Source organism: Saccopteryx leptura, chromosome 9 (assembly GCF_036850995.1).
Source record: "Saccopteryx leptura isolate mSacLep1 chromosome 9, mSacLep1_pri_phased_curated, whole genome shotgun sequence".
NCBI lineage: Eukaryota > Metazoa > Chordata > Mammalia > Chiroptera > Emballonuridae > Saccopteryx > Saccopteryx leptura.
In genome coordinates, this window is record NC_089511.1 from 92294033 (window position 1) to 92314698 (window position 20666).

The window sequence follows — 20666 nt, forward strand, 5'->3', positions numbered from 1 at the left end:
GCTTCTCCTGTGTGCTCTGGCTAGGAATCGAACCCGGGAATGCTGCACACCAGGCCAATGACTCCTACAGGTCTACCATATCATACTTTTTACTTAAAAAAAAAAAAATTAATTTTTACATTTCTTTTGAAGGCTGATGAACAGGAGACACCAAATCTTTTTCGCCTGCAAACTACTACCTTCTTTATTAGATCCAGCTAATAACACTGTTTTGTCTTTTTCCAAATAGCTCCAGATATATGGAAAAGATTTACATAGGCGGATGGGGATCCTCAAACCCCTCAGCAAGATCTTCTGAGCATGGCTTTTAAGATACCTAGAGGCAGAAAAAGCCCAATAGAGATCAGGGGAACTACAAGCTTTTAGGATACACCCTTAAAGGCTCCAATGCCCCAAAGGGGTCTCATAGGATGCCATCTGGGTCCTGCTTCCATAGTGGAAAGGAAGGTCATTGAGCTAAAGCCTGCCGGGCTTACATGCCTCTGCTGTGAGGAAACAGGGACACTGGAAGGTAGGCTTCCCCCTCGCTTCCCTAAGGGAGGGTTCAGTCTCTTCCAGCCCTGCTCCAGCCACCTATGACCTAACCTTGCCCAGAAAGCTGGGGTTTGCCACTGAAGGCTGAAGGTGCCCAGGGCCGTCGGCCCATCTATGACACTGTGGACGAGCCTAGGGTATTTCTTCCGAGAAGCAGGTAAACTGATCTCATTTGCACAAGGGCCACTTAACTATGTTTTGCCTGAATAGTCAGGTTTTTTATTCTTCCCTCAAAGATCTCTGTTGTGGGTGTTGATAGTCCTATTTTCTGCTGCTTTGCTTAATACAATATATAGTGTTTTCTCTATTCCTCCTACCTCAATGTCCCACTCATATTTCAGGCTGGGACCTACTCCTAATTTATAGCTCTCTTTCCCCCCTTTGCCAACTTATATTATGAATTTACCTTTGCCACCCAGCTTAGTGTATCCCAAGGTTCTTCTTACCATGTCACAGTCGCAGAGCTCCAGGGAAAAGCAACCTGGTCTCAACTCTCCAGGCAGAGGAGAACAGAAACTCCATATCCATGCATGCTGCAAATGGCTTTTCCAGTCTACCTGAATCATTACCAGCTAAAAGCAGCAGTCTTTGGGACTTGGACATGAGCCGCAAAGTATAGAATGATGACAACAATTCCAGTGCCATGTGGATTTTTCCTGGACTCCTGCTCCCTGTGACAGCTCCTAACAGACTGAAGTGTGGTTGGGTTGCATTTTTCAGGGATTTGGCATGGTGATGGGGCCAACTTGGACTTGGTGAACATGTTAAGGACACTACTCTTTTATGGATTCTTGCTGTATTGGCCAAGAGTTTGCTTAAAGGCTTTTAATCAGTGTAAAAAAAATAGAGAACTGGATAAAGAAGATGGGGCACATATACACCATTGGTATACTATTCAGCTAGAAGGAATGATGACATCGGATCACTTACAGCAGAATGGTGGAACCTTGATAACATTATGCGGAGTGAAATAAGCGAATCAGAAAAAAACAAGAACTGCAGGATTCCATACGTTGGTGGGACATAAAGGCGATACTAAGAGACATGGACAGGAGTGTGTTGGTTACGGGGGGTGGAGGGAAGGAAGGGGGAGAGGGGGAAGGGGAGGGGGAGGGGTACAAAGTAAACTGGATAGAGGGTGACGGAGGATGATCTCTCTTTGGGTGATGGGTATGCAACAGAACTAAATGACAAGATAACCTGGAAATGTTTTCTTGAATATATGTACCCTGATTTATTGATGTCACCCCATTAAAATAAAAATTTATGTATAAAAAAATATGTCCTTTCTTAGCCCTGGCTGGTTGGCTCAGTGGTAGAGCATCGGCCTGGCGTGCGGAAGTCCCAGGTTCGATTTCCGGCCAGGGCACACAGGAGAGGTGCCCATCTTCTTCTCCACCCCTCCCCCTCTCCTTCCTCTCTGTCTCTCTCTTCCCCTCCCGCAGCCCAGGTTCCACTGGAGCAAAAGATGGCCCGGGTGCTGGGGATGGTTCCTTGACCTCTGCCCCAGGCACTAGAGTGGCTCTGGTCGCGACAGAGCGATGCCCCGGATGGGCAGAGCATCGCCCCCTGGTGGGCATGCCGGGTGGATCCTGGTCGGGTGCATGCGGGAATCTGTCTGTCTCCCCGTTTCCAGCTTCGGAAAAATACAAAAAAAAAAAAAAAAGTCCTTTCTTAACTTTAAACTTAACCTAAGCTTAACATTACGTATTTTTCATTTAATCATCACCTGTTTTTGCCTTTTTTGCTGCACTTGCGGCACTTTCACTTGCAGGACTTTTGAATAAAAATCTATCCAAAGAGGTTTGCTTTTGCCTGCCTTTTAAAATGTTATGGAAATATGACAAACAGGTGCCATTAAACAGTGCTGAAGCACAACCAGTGGAAACATTTTCTGGATGTTTCTTTTCAATGAAACTTGAAAGCTTCTCCCACATTGCCAGCATGTCTTTCATTTCACTTGTAGAAATCACTTCCTCCGACTCTACCTCCTCCTCACTACTAATCTCTTGCAGAAGCTCCGTATGTTGCATCATCTGTAGCTCCTTCAACTCCTTAGTTGAGAGTTCCTCCTCATGTTCCTCGATGAGCTCGTTTATGTCACCCTCATCTACCTCCAGACCCATCGACTTTCCTAGGGATAGAATCTTCTCCAACGCTTCTACCTCGTTCTCGATCTCTGGTTCGAATCCTTCGAAGTCTCTGTCTGCAACAACATCAGGCCATAACTTTTTCAATGCCGATCTCAAGGTTCTCCTTGTAACCTCTTGCCATGCCAAGTCAATAATACGTAAACATATCACGATGTTGTAGTGATCTTTTGAAAACTCTCAAAGGGTTAAATTTGTGTTCTCAGTCACCTCAAAGCAGCGGTGGAACAAGTGCTTTGTGTAAAGCTTTTTAAAGTTGGAAATGACCTGCTGATCCATAGGTTGCAAGATTAAAGTTGTGTTGGGTGGGAGGTAGAGGACTTTCATGAATTTGAACTCATCGAGAATGTCATCTTCAAGATCAGGTGAGTGGGCTAGAGCATTATCAAGGATTAGTAATGCTTTTATTGGGAGTTTATTTTTTTGAAGATATTTCTTCAATGCAGGACCAAAGACGAGATTTACCCATTCGATAAAAAACTGACACATAACCCATGCCCTAGCATTGGCGCGCCACATAACCTGCAGTTTTTCCTTAAGAATCTTGTGAGTCTTAAAGGCTTGAGGATTTTCAGAATGATACACTAGCAGTGGCTTTACTTTACAGTCACCGCTAACATTTGCACACAATGCAAGGGTCAGAAGGTCCTCCATTGGTTTATGGCCTGGCAGCTTCTTCTCTTCAGTGACGAAAGTCTTCCGGGGCATTTTTTTCCAAAACAATCCTGTTTTGTCACAGTTAAACACTTGTTGGGGGATGTAGCCTCCTTTGCGATAAGCGCAGCAAAACATGCGATGTACTTCTCAGCTGCCTTAACGTCAGCACTCGCAGCTTCACCATGCCTCACCACCGAATGGATGCCAGATCTCTTCTTGACATTTTCAAACCAGCCGTGACTTTCCTTAAACGTATCTTCTGCTGCCTCTTTTGAGGTTGATGGTTCTTTCTTCTTCAAGTCGCCATAAATAATACATGCCTTTTCGCATATTATAGTCTCTGTCACTGTATCTCCTGCCAGCTCTTTCTCTTTCACCCATACCAGCAGAAGCTTCTCCATTTCTTCATGGATATTTGTCCTTAATTGGGACAGAATTATAGTTCTTTTTGCTGGATTTGCACTTTTGATGGCATACTTTTGCTTAAGGATGGTTCAAAATGTAGATGTATTGCAGTCGTACAGCTTTGCCAGTTCAATCACTCGTACACCACACTCAAGTTTTTCTATTATTTCTTGCTTTACTTCTGTCGACATCATTCTCTTCTCACCACTGTCCTTTACACTCACTTTCTTTGGCCCCATCCATGATGGCACACAATAAAATTTAGTAAAAAATGCAAAGATGATGCAAGAACGAGTATAGCGCATGAGATCTGACTTGATTCTGCGGGTAACATGTGAGAAGGAACGCGATGCTGGTGTTGTGCTGCTGATACTGGACCCGTGCACCAACGCGCCAACTAGCGGCAGCTTCCCGAATCACAACTCATATGTTGGAATTTCACTCGGATCTTGAACAAAAATACGGACCGAGTCGCAGCTCGTATCTTAAAAAATTCATATGTTGGTCTACTTGTATCTCAAGGTACCACTGTAACTGCTTTTCTCTTGTTGCTTTTTGAGATTGTCTCTTTGGCTTTAACCTTGGGTATTTTTTTTTTTGTATTTTTCTGAAGCTGGAAACGGAGAGGCAGTCAGACAGACTCCGTCATGCGCCTGACTGGGATCCACCCGGGTCGCCCACCAGGGGGCGATGCTCTGCCTATCCGGGGCGTCGCTCTGTTGTGACCAGAGCCATTCTAGCACCTGAGGCAAAGGCCATGGAGCCATCCCTAGCGCCTGGGCCATCTTTTTTTTTTTTTTTTTCTCATTTTTCTGAAGCTGGAAACAGGGAGAGACAGTCAGACAGACTCCCGCATGCGCCCGACCAGGATCCACCCGGCACGCCCACCAGGGGCGAAGCTCTGCCCACCAGGGGGCGATGCTCTGCCCATCCTGGGCGTCGCCATGTTGCTACCAGAGCCACTCCAGCGCCTGAGGCAGAGGCCACAGAGCCATCCACAGCGCCCGGGCCATCTTTGCTCCAATGGAGCCTTGGCTGCGGGAGGGGAAGAGAGAGACAGAGAGGAAAGTGCAGCAGAGGGGTGGAGAAGCAAATGGGCGCCTCTCCTGTGTGCCCTGGCCGGGAATCGAACCCGGGTCCTCCGCACGCTAGGCCGATGCTCTACCGCTGAGCCAACCGGCCAGGGCGCGCCTGGGCCATCTTTGCTCCAATGGAGCCTTGGCTGCGGGAGGGGAAGAGAGAGACAGAGAGGAAGGAGAGAGGGAGGGGTGGAGAAGCAGATGGGCGCTTCTCCTGTGTGCCCTGGCCAGAAATCAAACCCGGGACTTCCGCACGCCAGGCTGATGCTCTACCACTGAGCCAACTAGCCAGGGCATCCTTGGGTATTTTAATTATGCTGTGTCTTGGTGTGGGCCCCTTTGGGTTCATCTTGTTTGGGACTCTCTGTTCTTCCTGTACCTGAGTGTCTTTTTCTTTCACCTGATTAAGGAAATTTTTTGTCATGATTTCTTTGAATACTTTTTCCATTTCTTGTTCTCTCTCTTCTCCTTTTGTTACCCCTATGACATAGATGTTGTTGTGCTTCATGTTGTCCCAAAGGCCCTATAAACTGCTCTTTCTTTTTAGTTCTTTTTTCTTTTTGCTGCTGCTTTGGGTATTTTTTTCTACCTTGTCTTCCAGATTGCTGATTCAATCCTCTGTTTTATCTAACCTACTGTTTATTTCTTCCAGTGTATTTTTTATGTCAGACATTGTATTCTTCATTTTTTACTGGTTTTTCCTGATGGTTACTATGTTCTTTTTTACGGTTTCTCTTTTTTGATGCTCTCACTTTGTTCCTTGGATGTCGATATACCCATTACTTTGAATTCTATATCTGAGCAATTGTTCATCTCCCTTTCTGTTAGCTCTTTTTCTGGAGATTTCTCTGTTCTGTCATTTGGGGCCTATTTCTTTCTTGTCTCATTTTAGCTGCCTGTTTGTGTTTGTTTCCAGGTATTAAATAGATCTTCTGTGATTCTCATAGCTCTTTTCCAACAATTATTTCTTTTTATTTTATTCTGATGTGACATTCCTACGGTATTTTTAAAAGTACTTTCAAGGTCTTTGTTTTAAAGTTTGTATGTAATATGTGTACTTATCCAATAATGTAATCTTTTTATTTATTTTATTTTATTTTTTTAGTGAGCAAGAGAGAGAAGGACAGACAGGAAGGGAGAGAAATGAGAAGCATCAACTCAGAGTTGCAGGGGGCTCTAGCTGAGCCAGTGACCCCTTGCTCAAGCCAGTGACCTTGCAGTCATGTCTATGATCCTATTCTCAAGCTGGCAACCCCGTGCTCAAGTCAGATGAGCCCTTGCTCAAGCTGGCAACCTTAGGGTTTTGAATCTGACTCCTCAGTCTTCCAGCCTGACACTCTATCTACTGTACCAACGCCTGGTCAGGCAATGATGATTTTTCTATTTCTCTGTTTGCTTCTGCACTGATTGGCATTCTGCATGTAAGAAAATGCTGTCTAGCTTGACCAGGCATTGGTGCAGTGGAGAGAGCGTTGGACTGGGATGTGGAGGACCCAGGTTTGAGGCCCCGAGGTTACCAGCTTGAGCATTGGCTCATCTGGTTTGAGCAAAACTCACCAGCTTGGACCCAAGGTCGTTGGCTTGAGCAAGGGGTTACTTGGTCTGCTGTAGCCCCACAGTTAAGGCACATATGAGAAAGCAATCAATGAACAACTAAGGTGTCGCAACAAAAAACTAATGATTGATGCTTTTCATCTCTCTCTGTTCCTGTCTGTCTGTCCCTATCTATCCCTCTCTCAGACTCTCTCTCTGTCTCTATAATTAAAAGAAAAAGGAAAATGCTATCTATTAGCCCTTATTATTTATTTATTATTTATATCAGCATGAACTCATGGATATTTATTTTATTCTATGGGTTATAATATATTACTGTTGTTATTTCATTGCTGAAATCATCCCAAATTTGATGATAAGGAATAACTTCCAATTGGTTCATATATCCTTTTGAACTGTCCCCATTATTTTTTGGACATATCCTTGTTCTGCATGGTAGCAAAAGATATTCCATGTTCATTTTACATTTTCACTGCCTCAGTTCTGGCCTCAGCCATTTCTCTAAGGTTATTTTCATTAGAATTCTAAGTTACTTTTATTGGAAAGGTATTTATTGAATAGAATCCAAGATACAAGTGGTAAATGCTCATTGCTATTGGGGTGTCGTTGCTTCTAATGCACAGACACAGGAAATAGGCTTATTTACTACACACATAGACACATACTTCTGTATCTATCCAAATTTTATACATATTAAAAACCATGCTTTCATACTGATACCTCCAATTCCAGTTTATCACCACAGTGTTCACTATAGCCTTTTCTCTTTCTTCATTTGTAACCTCTTTTTTTCAGTTAGAAACTTGGTTAATGTTATTTTCAGTGTATCTACTTATGTGCTCAAGGTTACTATATATATAAATTAGTTTAAAATCAATAACCCGCCTGACCTGTGGTGGCATAGTGGATAAAGCATTGACCTGGAAATGCTGAGGTCGCTGGTTTGAAACCCTGAGCTTGCCTGGTCAAGGCACATATGGGAGTTGATGCTTCCTGCTCCTCTTCTCTCTCTCTCTCTCTCTCTCTCTCTCTCTTCCCCCCTCTCTCTCCTCTCTAAAGTGAATAAATAAAATAATAATTCTAGAACATTTAAAAATAATAATAAAATAAAATCAGTAACCCATATCTATATATGAAATAGATTTACTAGAATATTATATTTGTGGTCAGCCCTTAACCTACAATATACAGTCAAAATCCATTTATATCAATAAACATTTAGGCTGCTCTCTCTCTTGAATATTAGATAATACTGCAATGAACAAGATATTCAAATATCTCTTTCAGATCCTGATTTCTTTTGATATATACAAAGAAGTAGAATTGCTTGATTGTATTGTAATTCTAATTTTAATGTTTTGAGGAGCCTCCGTACTATTTTTCATTATGGCTGTGTAATTTTATATTTCCACCAACAAGGCACAAGGGTTCTAATTTCTTCATATCCTTGCCAACATTTGTGATTTTGATGTTTTTTTGCTAGTGGTCATCCTGATAGGTGTGATAGTTCATTGTTGCTGCGACCAGCTCAGCAATGGGTGTACGTGAAAGGAAGGTGCTGCAGGACTTAAGAAAAAAAAACACACAAGACACAACATAGAGAAAAGATGGGTACAGGGGACTCTCAGCCTCTAGGACTGATAGCCCAGGTCTCTGCAGCCTCATCATGTTTATTGGTCTCTTTGCTCATTAAGCAAATTAGCAGAGCCTGGGTCAAATTAGCCTAGAATGGATTCAGGGGCAGAGAAGGATGATTAACTAATAGCCTTCAGGTTTGCAGGAAAAGGCCATAAGGACCAGCTGTTTCCTATAAACAATCTTATCAGTGCTTGCCTGTACAGTGTTCTGCCCCCGCAGGACTTGGTGTTCTAAAGTCCACACCAAAGACTTGTCTCAGGGCAGCATTCTAATCTCTCGCGATTTTCCTACATGTGCTTTTGATTTGCATTTCCCTGATGATTAGTGATGCTGACTATCTTTGCATATGTTTATTGCCATCTTTATGTCTTTTTTTATTTTATTTTATTTATTCATTTTTAGAGAGGAGAGAGAGAGACAGAGAGGGAGAGACAGACAGAGAGAGAGAAGGAGGGAGGAGCTGGAAGCATCAACTCCCCTATGTGCCTTGACCAGGCAAGCCCAGGGTTTCGAACCGGCGACCTCAGTATTTCCAGGTCGATGCTTTTATCCACTGCGCCACCACAGGTCAGGCTATGTCTTTTTTTTTTAGAGAAATGTCTATTCAAGTCTTGGCCTATCTTCCATTTCCATTACTTTATCTCTGACTCTTCTTTATTCTTTCTTTGTGTAATTTTCATTCTTTTGGTTGTTTTTCTGCCTTGTTTCTTACTAAATATGTATTTGGGTCTATTATCTCTTGCTATCTTGTAATTTATTGTTTATTTTTCAAGTAATTTTTGTCTCTTTCCTTTATTTTTTTTCTAAGTTTGATCAGCTCTTTGTTTTCATTTCTCCCTGGTTTTTCCTTTCTGAATATTTTCTGTTCTTAATTTCTGAATTTCTGATTCAAAGCACTTTTTCAGCCTGACCAAGTAGGTGGTAGCGCAGTGGATAAAGCATTGACCTGAGATACTGAGGACCCAAGTTCCAAACCCTGAGGTCACCAGCTTGAGTGCAAGCTCATCCAGCTTGAGCACAGGCTCACCAGCTTGAGCACAGGGTCACTGGCTTGAGCTTGGGATCATAGACATGACCCCATGGTCACTGGCTTGAGCCCAAGTTCACTGGCTTGAATACTAAGGTCGCTGGCTTGATCCCAAGGTCGCTGGCTTAAGCAAGGGATCACTGGCTCAGCTGGAGCCTCCTGGTCAAGGCACATATGAGAAATCAATCAATGAACAACTCAAGTGCCACAACTACGAGTTGTGGCTTCTCATCTCTCTTCCTTCCTGTCTGTCTGTCTCACAAAAAAATTTTTTTTTAAATAAAAGTATTTTGAAATGCTTAAGTTTGTGTTGTGGCATTATAGTTTTCTTCATGGTTATTTTTCTTTTCTTTTCTTTTTAATTTTTATTTATTTATTTATTTTTTACAGAGACAGAGAGTGAGTCAGAGAAGAGGGATAGACAGGGACAGACAGACAGGAACGGAGAGAGATGAGAAGCATCAATCATTAGTTTTTCATTGCGTGTTGCAACACCTTAGTTGTTCATTGATTGCTTTCTCATATGTGCCTTGACTGCAGGCCTTCAGCAGACCAAGTAACCCCTTGCTGGAGCCACCGACCTTGGGTTCAAGCTGGTGAGCTTTTCCTCAAACCAGATGAGCCCGCACTCAAGCTGGCGACCTTGGGGTCTTGAACCCAGGTCCTCTGCATCCCAGTCCGGTGCTCTATCCACTGCGCTACCGCCTGGTCAGGCCATGGTTATTTTTCTGGGTAAAATTTATCTTGATTGATAGATGTGCAATTTTTTGCTAGTTTTTACTATAAACTTTGCATTGATTTGTTAACTTTTATCTTGCTGATTTTTGTGCTAGTGGGATGTTCTACAGATTCTGTTTCATGGTGCTCTCTCTATCTGCATATTAATGTGCTGATATTTTAGTAAATGTTTTACTTTTTGTAGTGATGAGGGGAGTTGTCAGTCCTCCAGTTGATGGTCTCTTTTGTCTTTTAGGACTCTTGAGGTTTTCATCCCTTGTTCCTTTTCCCCTTGACTACTGGATTACTAAAGGAAACTCTTCCTCTTTTGTATTTGCCTCCTCCTTCTCCCCACTGCCTGTACTCCCTCTCCCACTCTCCTTTAAATCACTTGGATTTAAAGTCCCTTCCTTGTAGTCAGTGCTCTAATCTACCTGCGTCCTTTTTGTAGACTTTTCAGACTTAGAATGACCTCCTTCTTCCTTGTGATGGTTTTATGTTGAACTCATATACTATCACTTGCTTCCCTCTGTCTTCTTCAAAATTTTTCTCTGTGATCCCTGCAGAGACAGGAGCATGAGACTTTCTGTGTTGGGATTGGGTGATTGTCCCATTATATCCCCAGTTATATTGAAGTTTCAACATTCTCTGACTTCTAGTTTATGAGGACTAAGGGCAAGTTAGTTTGCTTTTGTATCATTTCCTTTCTTTTTGTTCTGTGTTGTTTGGGGAGGAAATATTGGGAAATGGAAAACTATATTTTAGCATTATCTTTATCTATAACGCCAACTGATTCTGGTTTATTTTCTAAATGCAGATACGAACACGTTTTCAAACACAAATGTGTCTGTGTGACACTAAAAAAGGACAAAGCAAACATTCTTGAGTCTTTGTTATTAGATGAGGTCATGAGGATGAGAACCCATTATTGTGATTAGTGCCCTTATGGGAAGAGACACCAGAAAGTTCCAATTCTCTCTGTGTACACTCAGAAAGAAGAAGTCATGTGAGTGCACAGGAGAATGTCAGATGCCTACAGGCCAAGAGAAGAGGCCTTAGAATGAAGCCTACTGTGATAGTACCTTGATCTTGGACTTTCCAACCTCTAGAATTATAGCATCTATTCTTAACATTTTGAGTATATTTCCTTTTAAAACACTTTTTTGTCTTTAACTAATGGGTAGTACTTTAATATATATTTCTGTCATAGTTTGATTACCCAATCTTTTATTAAGAGACATTTTCACCTATCCAGTTATTCACTCTTATAAACAAAGCTGTGATAAGTGATATGAGTGAGTGTATTTGCAAATAGCACTTATTGTTACTATTCTATGTAATTAAATTATAGTATCATAAACAAAAGTAATTAGAGAAGGCTATATGTGAGATGTTTGGAAAAGATTTTCACCAGTCAGAATTCTTTAAATGTTTTGTGTGTAAATAATGCTCACTCTGACTAGTATAGTGCAAAAAATCTTTGGGCATTTAAATATGCAATTTTCCGAGTGACGTCACGCAAATGGCGCCGTGAGCAGCGCGTCCGACAGATCTCCCCAAAATCTCAACAAATTTATCAACTAGAAACAGAAAAATATATCCTCGGAGCATCCCGGAGTTCCACACACACACACAGAAAGCGAAAGGACTGTTGCCGAGAAGGGAATACGCCTGTGGTGAGTCAACCCACACGTGCAGCTACCCGTGCCGCGGTCTGGAGTCCCGGCTACCGGCGCGCGCGCGCCCTGTGCCACCGTCCGGGAGTCCCGGCTACCGGCGTGAGCTGAGAAGCCGCGTGTGCACCCCTGTGCCGCAGTCCGGGAGGGGCGCCAAACCTGTCTTTCCTAGTCAGGAGATTCTCTCCGTGGGCAGGGCACCTCACCCAGCCATTCAAGCTAACAATCAAGCATTGGGGGAAGGGCATGCAGGCAGCCTGAAATACTCTCTGGAGCACAGCTGCGGATCCAATCACTGAAATTAGCTTAACCCACGAAATCTGCGCACCCACGGGGTTCTAATTGATAAGATCTCTCCCAGTTCAGCGATCCAAGACAAGAGGCATAATATTTTTCAGTGCCGTTCGCTAAAGGGGCGGGGGCAACTTCTGATTGACAGAGCCTCCATATTCAGAGATATACCTAACAAGAGGGACTTGGCAGATATTAAGATCTATACAGCAAGCAGCGAATAGTGCATCTTCTTCCCAGCCAAAACAGGCTACAAAGTGTGGAAAGCCTGGGTTGAGTGGTCCAACTGAATGGAAGGCGCTGAACAGTCACCTTGACAACAATTGGCTCCCAGCCCCACCTGATTATGCTGGAGGCTCTGACTGCCAGAGCCTTACCCAGAGCCTTGCGCTGAGTGAGGATAGAGTGGGGATTTCCCAGCTCTTTGAGCCTCTTACTCCCCAGACAGAAGCAGTGGCAGCCTCATAGCTGGATCACCAGGCTGCTAATTCAGGAAGGGGAGACTAGGGGAGAGACTCCAGGAAAGCAAACTCTCTCATTGTTGGACTCTGCAAACGCCAACAAGCCTTGACTACCAGCAAGACTAAAGTCAATTATATAACATTGCCATAGAATCCCATCAACTGCAAATCCCTACCTAAGCGTGACACAGGGGCAGAACCTGGGGTACAGAGTCACCGACCAGGAAGAGGGAGAGAAAAGAAAAAGGAAGAAGTTAACCTCTCAAAATCAAGAAAAATCCACAGACTTTATAACTTGTTCCACTAATTCTTTGTTGTTGTTGTTTCTTTTTTCTTACTTATTGCCTTTAATATTTGTATTTCCTCCACCTCGGTCCTTTTATTCTCTGCCCATCTTATGCTACCCTTTTCTTGAACTACACTACCCATGAGTGTTACATTTTATTTCTTTTCTTCATCCTTACTATCCTTTAGGGTTACACTCCAAAACCCTTAACTCTCACTCTCTCCCCTTTTGTTTTCTTTTTGTTTTTTGTTTGTTTGTTTTTTTTCACTTTCCTTTTTTTCTTCCTTAGTTTCTCTCTTTTTCTTATTTTTTCCTTTCTATTCGTTTCTTCTTTTCTCCTTTTACTTTTCCTCCCAGTTAATCCTCAATCACGAACAAATTATTTAATTTGGGACTCAAGTTTTTTTGTTTGTTTGTTTTTTTTGTTGTTTGTTCTTTTTTTTTTTTTTTTCTTTTCTGCTTTTGTTCTTGGTTTTCCTTTATTTGTTTGTTTTTGTGGCATTTTGGGTACTTTTTACATTGCTTTTTAACTCACTAGCATTCCTCCCAACCCAAAGTCTCCATTGTATTTAGTCTTCACTCCACTTAATACAACAGATTTTTACTTATTACTTTTATTTTTTTCTTCTTTAAATATTATTATTTTTCTCTCCTTTTTTCTGTTTCCCTCTTATCCCTCTCATTATATCTCTTAGTCCACCATCACTTACAAGCAAAACATTTTATGCTTGTCTAAGATATTCTCCCTTTTTTTTTTTTTTTTGCATTTAGTAGGTCCCTACTCCCTTTTTTGCTCCTTGAACTCTTCACCCCAAATCAGGCCCTCCGTTATAGGCAGTTTTTGTTCCATTTAGCATAATATAATTCACAGGTCATCACGATATTTCCCTAAAGAGGTGAGAGGAGGGGAGGAGAAGAAAGAAAGAAGGGGGAAATAATAAATTATTACTTTTTTTGTGTGTGGAGTGTTTTCCCTTTTTTTTTCTTTTTTTTCCCCCTTTTTATTCTTTTTTAATTCTAATTAACACTATCAATGAGACCACCTTCAGATGCCAATAAGAAAAAGGAAATCGAATATTATGGATACAAAAGATAGAGAGGTAACACAAATAGATGTGGAAAAATCTATGGAGAAAAGATTTAACATATTGGAAGCCTTGGAGCCAAATGACAGAGAATTTAAAATAGAAATCTTAAAAATACTCAGAGATATACAAGAAAACACAGAAAGGCAATTTAGGGAGATCAGAAAACAACTCAATGATCAAAAAGAATATATTACCAAGGAAATTGAAACTATAAAAACAAATCAAACAGAGATGAAAAACTCAATTCATGAACTGAAAAATGAAATAACAAGCTTAGCTAATAGAACAGCCCAGATAGAAGATAGGATTAGTGACATAGAAGACAAGCAACTTGAGGCACAACAGAGAGAAGAAGAAAGAGACTCAAAAATAATAAAGAACGAGAAAGCCCTACAGGAATTGTCTGACTCAATCAGAAAGAATAACATGAGAATAATAGGTATATCAGAGGGAGAAGAGAGAGAAAATGGAATGGAGAATATACTCAAACAAATAATAGATGAGAACTTCCCAAGCCTGTGGAAAGAACTAAAGCCTCAAATTCAAGAAGTAAACAGAACACCGAGTTTTCTTATCCCCAACAAACCCACTCCAAGGCACATCATAATGAAGATGACACAAACCAATGACAAAGAAAAAATTCTCAAGGCAGCCAGGGAAAAGAAGAATACAACATATAAAGGAAGACCTATTAGATTATCATCAGATTTCTCAGCAGAAACTCTACAAGCTAGAAGAGAGTGGACCCCAATATTCAAAGCCCTGAAAGAGAGAAACTTTCAGCCAAGAATATTATACCCATCAAAGCTATCCTTCAAGTACAAAGGAGATATAAAAACATTCACAAATACAGAAAAGATGAGAGAATTTATCATCAGAAAGCCCCCACTCCAGGAAATACTAAAGGGGGTTTTCCAACCAGATTCAACGAACAAAAGAAAACAAAACCACAAGTAACAGCTCCACCAAGAAAACAATAAAACCAAACTTAAACTGTGACAACAAAAGAAAAAAAAAAGGGGGGAGAAAAGATGAAGATTAACAGTAGCAAAGAAATAGAAGCGTAGAAATACTCATAAGAAAGGGTACTACAATGAATATGGTAGATACCCTTTTCATTACTTAATGGTAACCACCCTTGAAAAAACCACCACAAAAACACTTGACTTAAAAAAGGTAGCAACAGAAGAAAGAAGTATGGAATGCAAACAAACAAAAACAAACAATAGAAAAACAAAAGAGAAGAATCAAACAAGATACAAAGCTAACAGAAAGCAATATATAAAATGGCAATAGGGAACCCACAAGTGTCAATAATTACACTAAATGTAAATGGATTAAACTTACCAATAAAAAGACACAGAGTAGCAGAATGGATTAAAAAAGAAAATCCAACTGTATGCTGCCTACAAGAAACTCCTCTAAGCATCAAGGATAAAAACAAATTCAAAGTGAAAGGCTGGAAAACAATACTCCAAGCAAACAACACCCAAAAAAAAAGCAGGTGTAGCAATACTCATATCTGATAATGCTGACTACAAGACAGCAAAAGTACTCAGAGACAAAAATGGCCATTTCATAATGATTAAGGGGACACTGAATCCAGAAGACATAACAATCCTTAATATATATGCACCAAACCAAGGAGCACCAAAATATATAAGACAGCTACTTATTGACCTTAAAACAAAAACTGACAAAAATACAATCATACTTGGAGACCTCAATACACCGCTGACGGCTCTAGATCGGTCATCCAAACAGAGAATCAATAAAGATATAGTGGCCTTAAATGAAATACTGGAACACCTGGATATGATAGACATCTACAGGACACTTCATCCCAAAGCAACAGAGTATACATTTTTCTCTAGTGTACATGGAACATTCTCAAGAATTGACCATATGTTGGGCCACAAAGACAATATCAGCAAATTTAGAAAAATTGAAATTGTACCAAATATATTCTCTGATCATAAAGCCTTGAAACTAGAATTCAACTGTAAAAAAGAGGGGGAAAACCCCACAAAATTGTGGAAACTAAACAACATACTTCTAAAAAATGAATGGGTCAAAGAAGAAATAAGCGCAGAGATCAAAAGATATATACAGACAAATGAAAATGAAAATACGACATATCCCAATCTCTGGGATGCAGCAAAAGCAGTAATAAGAGGAAAGTTCATATCACTTCAGGCCTATATGAACAAACAAGAGAGAGCCCAAGTAAACCACTTAACTTCACACCTTAAGGAGCTAGAAAAAGAAGAACAAAGACAACCCAAAACCAGCCGAAGAAAGGAGATAATAAAAATCAGAGCAGAAATAAATGAAATAGAGAACAGAAAAACTATAGAAAAAATCAATAAAACAAGGAGCTGGTTCTTTGAAAAGATCAACAAAATCGACAAACCCTTGGCAAGAGTCACCAAGGAAAAAAGACACAGGATTCAAATAAATAAAATCCAAAATGAAAGAGGAGAAATCACCACAGACATCATAGATATACAAAGAATTATTGTAGAATACTATGAAAAACTATATGCCACCAAATACAACAATCTGGAAGAAATGGATAAATTCCTAGAACAATACAACCTTCCTAAACTGAGTCATGAAGAAGCAGAAAGACTAAACAGACCAATCAGCAGGGAAGAAATAGAAAAAACTATTAAAAACCTCCCCAAAAATAAAAGTCCAGGCCCAGACGGTTATACTAGTGAATTCTATCAAACATTCAAAGAAGACTTGGTTCCTATTCTACTCAAAGTCTTCCAAAAAATTGAAGAAGAAGCAATACTTCCAAACACATTTTATGAGGCCAACATAACCCTCATACCAAAACCAGGCAAGGATGGCACAAAAAAAGAAAACTACAGACCAATATCTCTAATGAATACAGATGCTTAAATACTAAACAAAATACTGGCAAATCGAATATGACAACATATTAAAAAAATAATACATCATGATCAAGTGGGATTCATCCCACAATCTCAAGGATGGTTCAACATACGTAAAACGGTTAACATAATACACCATATCAACAAAACAACAAAAACCACATGATCTTATCAATAGACGCATAAAAGGCTTTTGATAAAATACAACACAATTTTATGTTTAAGACTCTCAACAAAATGGGTATAGAAGGAAAATATCTCAACATGATAAAGGCCATATATGATAAACCATCAGCCAACATCATATTAAATGGCGTAAAACTGAGGACTTTCCACCTTAAATCAGGAACACGACAGGGTTGTCCACTCTCTCCACTCTTATTTAACGTGGTGCTAGAAGTTCTGGCCAGAGCAATCAGACAAGACAAAGAAATAAAAGGCATCCATATTGGAAAAGAAGAAGTAAAGGTATCACTTTTTGCTGATGATATGATCCTATACATCGAAAACCCAAAGGACTCCACAAAAAGATTACTAGAAACAATAAACCAATACAGTAAGGTCGCAGGATACAAAATTAACATACAAAAGTCCATAGCCTTTCTATATGCCAACAATGAAATATTAGAAAACGAACTCAAAAAAATAATCCCTTTCACGATTGCAACAAAAAAAATAAAATACCTAGGAATAAACATAACAAAGAATGTAAAGGACCTATATAACGAAAACTACAAGGCATTGCTAAGAGAAATAGAAAAAGACACAATGAGATGGAAAAATATTCCTTGTTCTTGGATAGGAAGAATAAATATAACTAAAATGGCCATATTACCCAAAGTAATATACAAATTTAATGCAATTCCCATCAAAATTCCTATGACATTTTTTAAAGAAATGGAACAAAAAATCATCAGATTTATATGGAACTGTAAAAAACCCCGAATAGCCAAAGCAATCCTAAGGAAAAAGAATGAAGCTGGGGGCATTACAATACCTGACTTTAAACTATATTATAGGGCCACAATAATCAAAACTGTATGGTATTGGCAGAAAAATAGACACTCAGACCAATGGAACAGAATAGAAAGCCCAGAAATAAAACCACATATATATGGTCAAATAATCTTTGATAAAGGGGCCAACAACACAAAATGGAGAAAAGAAAGCCTCTTCAACAAATGGTGTTGGGAAACCTGGAAAGCCACATGCAAAAGAATGAAACTCGACTACAGCCTGTCCCCGTGTACTAAAATTAATTCAAAATGCATCAAAGACCTAAATATAAGATCTGAAACAATAAAGTACATAGAAGAAGACATAGGCACTAAACTCATGGACCTGGGTTTTAAAGAACATTTTATGAACTTGACCCCAATGGCAAGAGAAGTGAAGGCAAAGATAAATGAATGGGACTACATCAGAATAAAAAGTTTTTGCTCAGCAAGAGAAACTGATATCAAAATAAACATACAGCCAACTAAATGGGAACTGATATTTTCAAACAACAGCTCAGATAAGGGCCTAATATCCAAAATTTACAAAGAACTCATAAAACTCAACAACAAACAAACAAACAATCCAATAAAAAAATGGGAAGAGGACATGAACAGACACTTCTCCCAGGAAGAAATACAAATGGCCAACAGATATATGAAAAGATGCTCAGCTTCATTAGTTATTAGAGAAATACAAATCAAAACTACAATGAGATACCACCTCACCCCTGTTAGATTAGCTATTATCAACAAGATGGGTAATAGCAAATGTTGGAGAGGCTGTGGAGAAAAAGGAACCCTCATACACTCTTGGTGGGAATGTAAAGTAGTACAACCATTATGGAGGAAAGTATGGTGGTTCCTCAAAAAACTGCAAATAGAACTACCTTATGACCCAGCAATCCCTCTACTGAGTATATACCCAAAAACCTCAGAATCATTGATACGTAAAGACACATGTAGCCCCATGTTCATTGCAGCACTGTTCACAATGGCCAAGACATGGAAACAACCAAAAAACCCTTCAATAGAAGACTGGATAAAGAAGATGTGGCACATATACACTATGGAATACTACTCAGCCATAAGAAATGATGACATCAGATCATTTACAGCAAAATGGTGGGATCTTGATAACATTATACGGAGTGAAATAAGTAAATCAGAAAAAAACAAGAACTACATGATTCCATACATTGGTGGAACATAAAAACGAGACTAAGAGACATGGACAACAGAGTGGTGGTTACCAGGGGTGGGGGGAGGGAGGACGCAGGAGGGAGGGAGGGAGAGAGTTAGGGGGAGGGGGAGGGGCACAGAGAAAACTAGACAGAGGGTGACGGAGGACAATCTGACTCTGGGTGAGGGGTATGCAACATAATTTAATGACAAGATAACCTAGACATGTTTTTTTTGAATATATGTACCCTGAATTATTAATGTCATCCCATCAACATTAATAAAAAAATAATAATAATAAATAAATAAATATGCAATTTTTCAAAAAAAAAAAAAAAAAGGTGAATTATGCTAGAGCGTGGGATCTGCCTTAATATTCCTTTAATATCACAGAAATGTAAAGAAACAGTCTTGCAGGCCACAGGGTAGTTTGTTTTATTTGTTTTCATTTACAGGTGTCCTTCGCCATATCACAGTTCACTTTCCTGGTCTCACGGTATTGCAGGTTTCTAAATTGTATATATCTCATTTTGTATCACAGATTTTTTGCTATATCTTGGGATTTTGTGGTATATAGGTATTTTTATATATTTTAATTATTTTTGAGGTAAAATAAGCATTTTCTAGCCTAAAAATTTGAAAACAATATAAAAGATATAAACATCATTAATTAAAGCATATTAAAGGAATATTAAATTGAAATAAAGCCTTAAAATATATATAAATAATAAAATAAATATATGGTCACTATTTCGCGGATTTTTGCCTATCACGGGGGGTTCTGGAACCTAACCTCTGCTGTAGACAAGGAACCACTGTAGAGAGAGGTGACGAGGCAGAGACAGACTCCCACATGTGCCCCAATTGGGATCCACCCAACAAGCCCACTAGGGTGATGCTCTATCCATCTGGAGCCCTTGCTCTGTTGCAATCAGAGCCATTTTTAGCACCTGAAGCAGAGGCCATGGATCCATCCTCAGCACCCGGGGCCATCTCACTCTAATTGAGCCATGGCTGCAGGAGGGGAGAAGAGAAGAGAGAAGAGAGAGAGAAATAGAGAAGAGTGAGGGGGAGGGATAGAGAAACAGATGGGCACTTCTCCTGTGTGCTCTGACCAGGAATTGAACCTGGGACATACACACATCGGGCCTATGCTCTACCACTGAGCCAATCAGCCAGGGCCTAGACTATAATTTTCAACATTGAAAATTGTTCATAATATACTTTTTTCTTCTCAAGATTTAATTATCCTGTGCTTAGTGTTCAGACTCTACCAAGAAAAGCATTTTAATATACAACTGTAACTATAATTACTACGAACACTGAAGTGGAGGGAATTTTATACGTTAATGTTTCTATTGGAAATTATATTTTCTGCTGCCCTTTCCCAAAATTACTGACTTTTCCATTCACAAGAGATGTGAAAGATGCCATCTTCACCACTAAGTAATCTCACATATAAACAGCCATTATTCCAAGTGGGTATGTCACTGTGGCAACAGATTTTTAGAATACAAATCCCTAAGGACAGCAAACTAAATGTCTCACATTTTTAATTTAGATATCGATGATATATTATATTAGTTTCACATGTATAATGTAACAATTTAATATTTGTATATATTGCAAAGTGAGCTCCACAATAAGTCTAGATCAAGTCCATCAGCATACAGTTACAAATGTTTTTTTCTTGTGATGAAAACTTTTAAGATCTCTCTCAGCAACTCTTTGATACACAATACAATATTATTAACATTATGTTGTACATGACATCGCCATGACTTACTTTATAGCTGGGACTTTGTACATTTTAATCCCCTTTACCCATTTCACCCCTCCCTTTCACACTTTTAACCCTGAATGTAACTGAATGAAGACTATCTTACAGCATTTAGAACTGTCCTCTAGGCATTAAATGTCACAGTACTTTGTTTCAAGGTCAGAGTTACTGAAACATATTGTTCTTTTCTAAATTAAGTGAATTGGACTATATCTACATTTAGCCATGCCTTTTACCTATGAT

At 39.8% G+C, this 20666-nt stretch overlaps 1 protein-coding gene across 4 annotated transcripts in view; it reads left to right on the plus strand.

Annotated features, from left to right (window-relative positions):
* Positions 1–20666, plus strand: part of ZFAND4 (zinc finger AN1-type containing 4) — a 149809-nt gene that overhangs the window by 63089 nt on the left and 66054 nt on the right. The gene's annotated exons all lie outside the window — the stretch shown is intronic.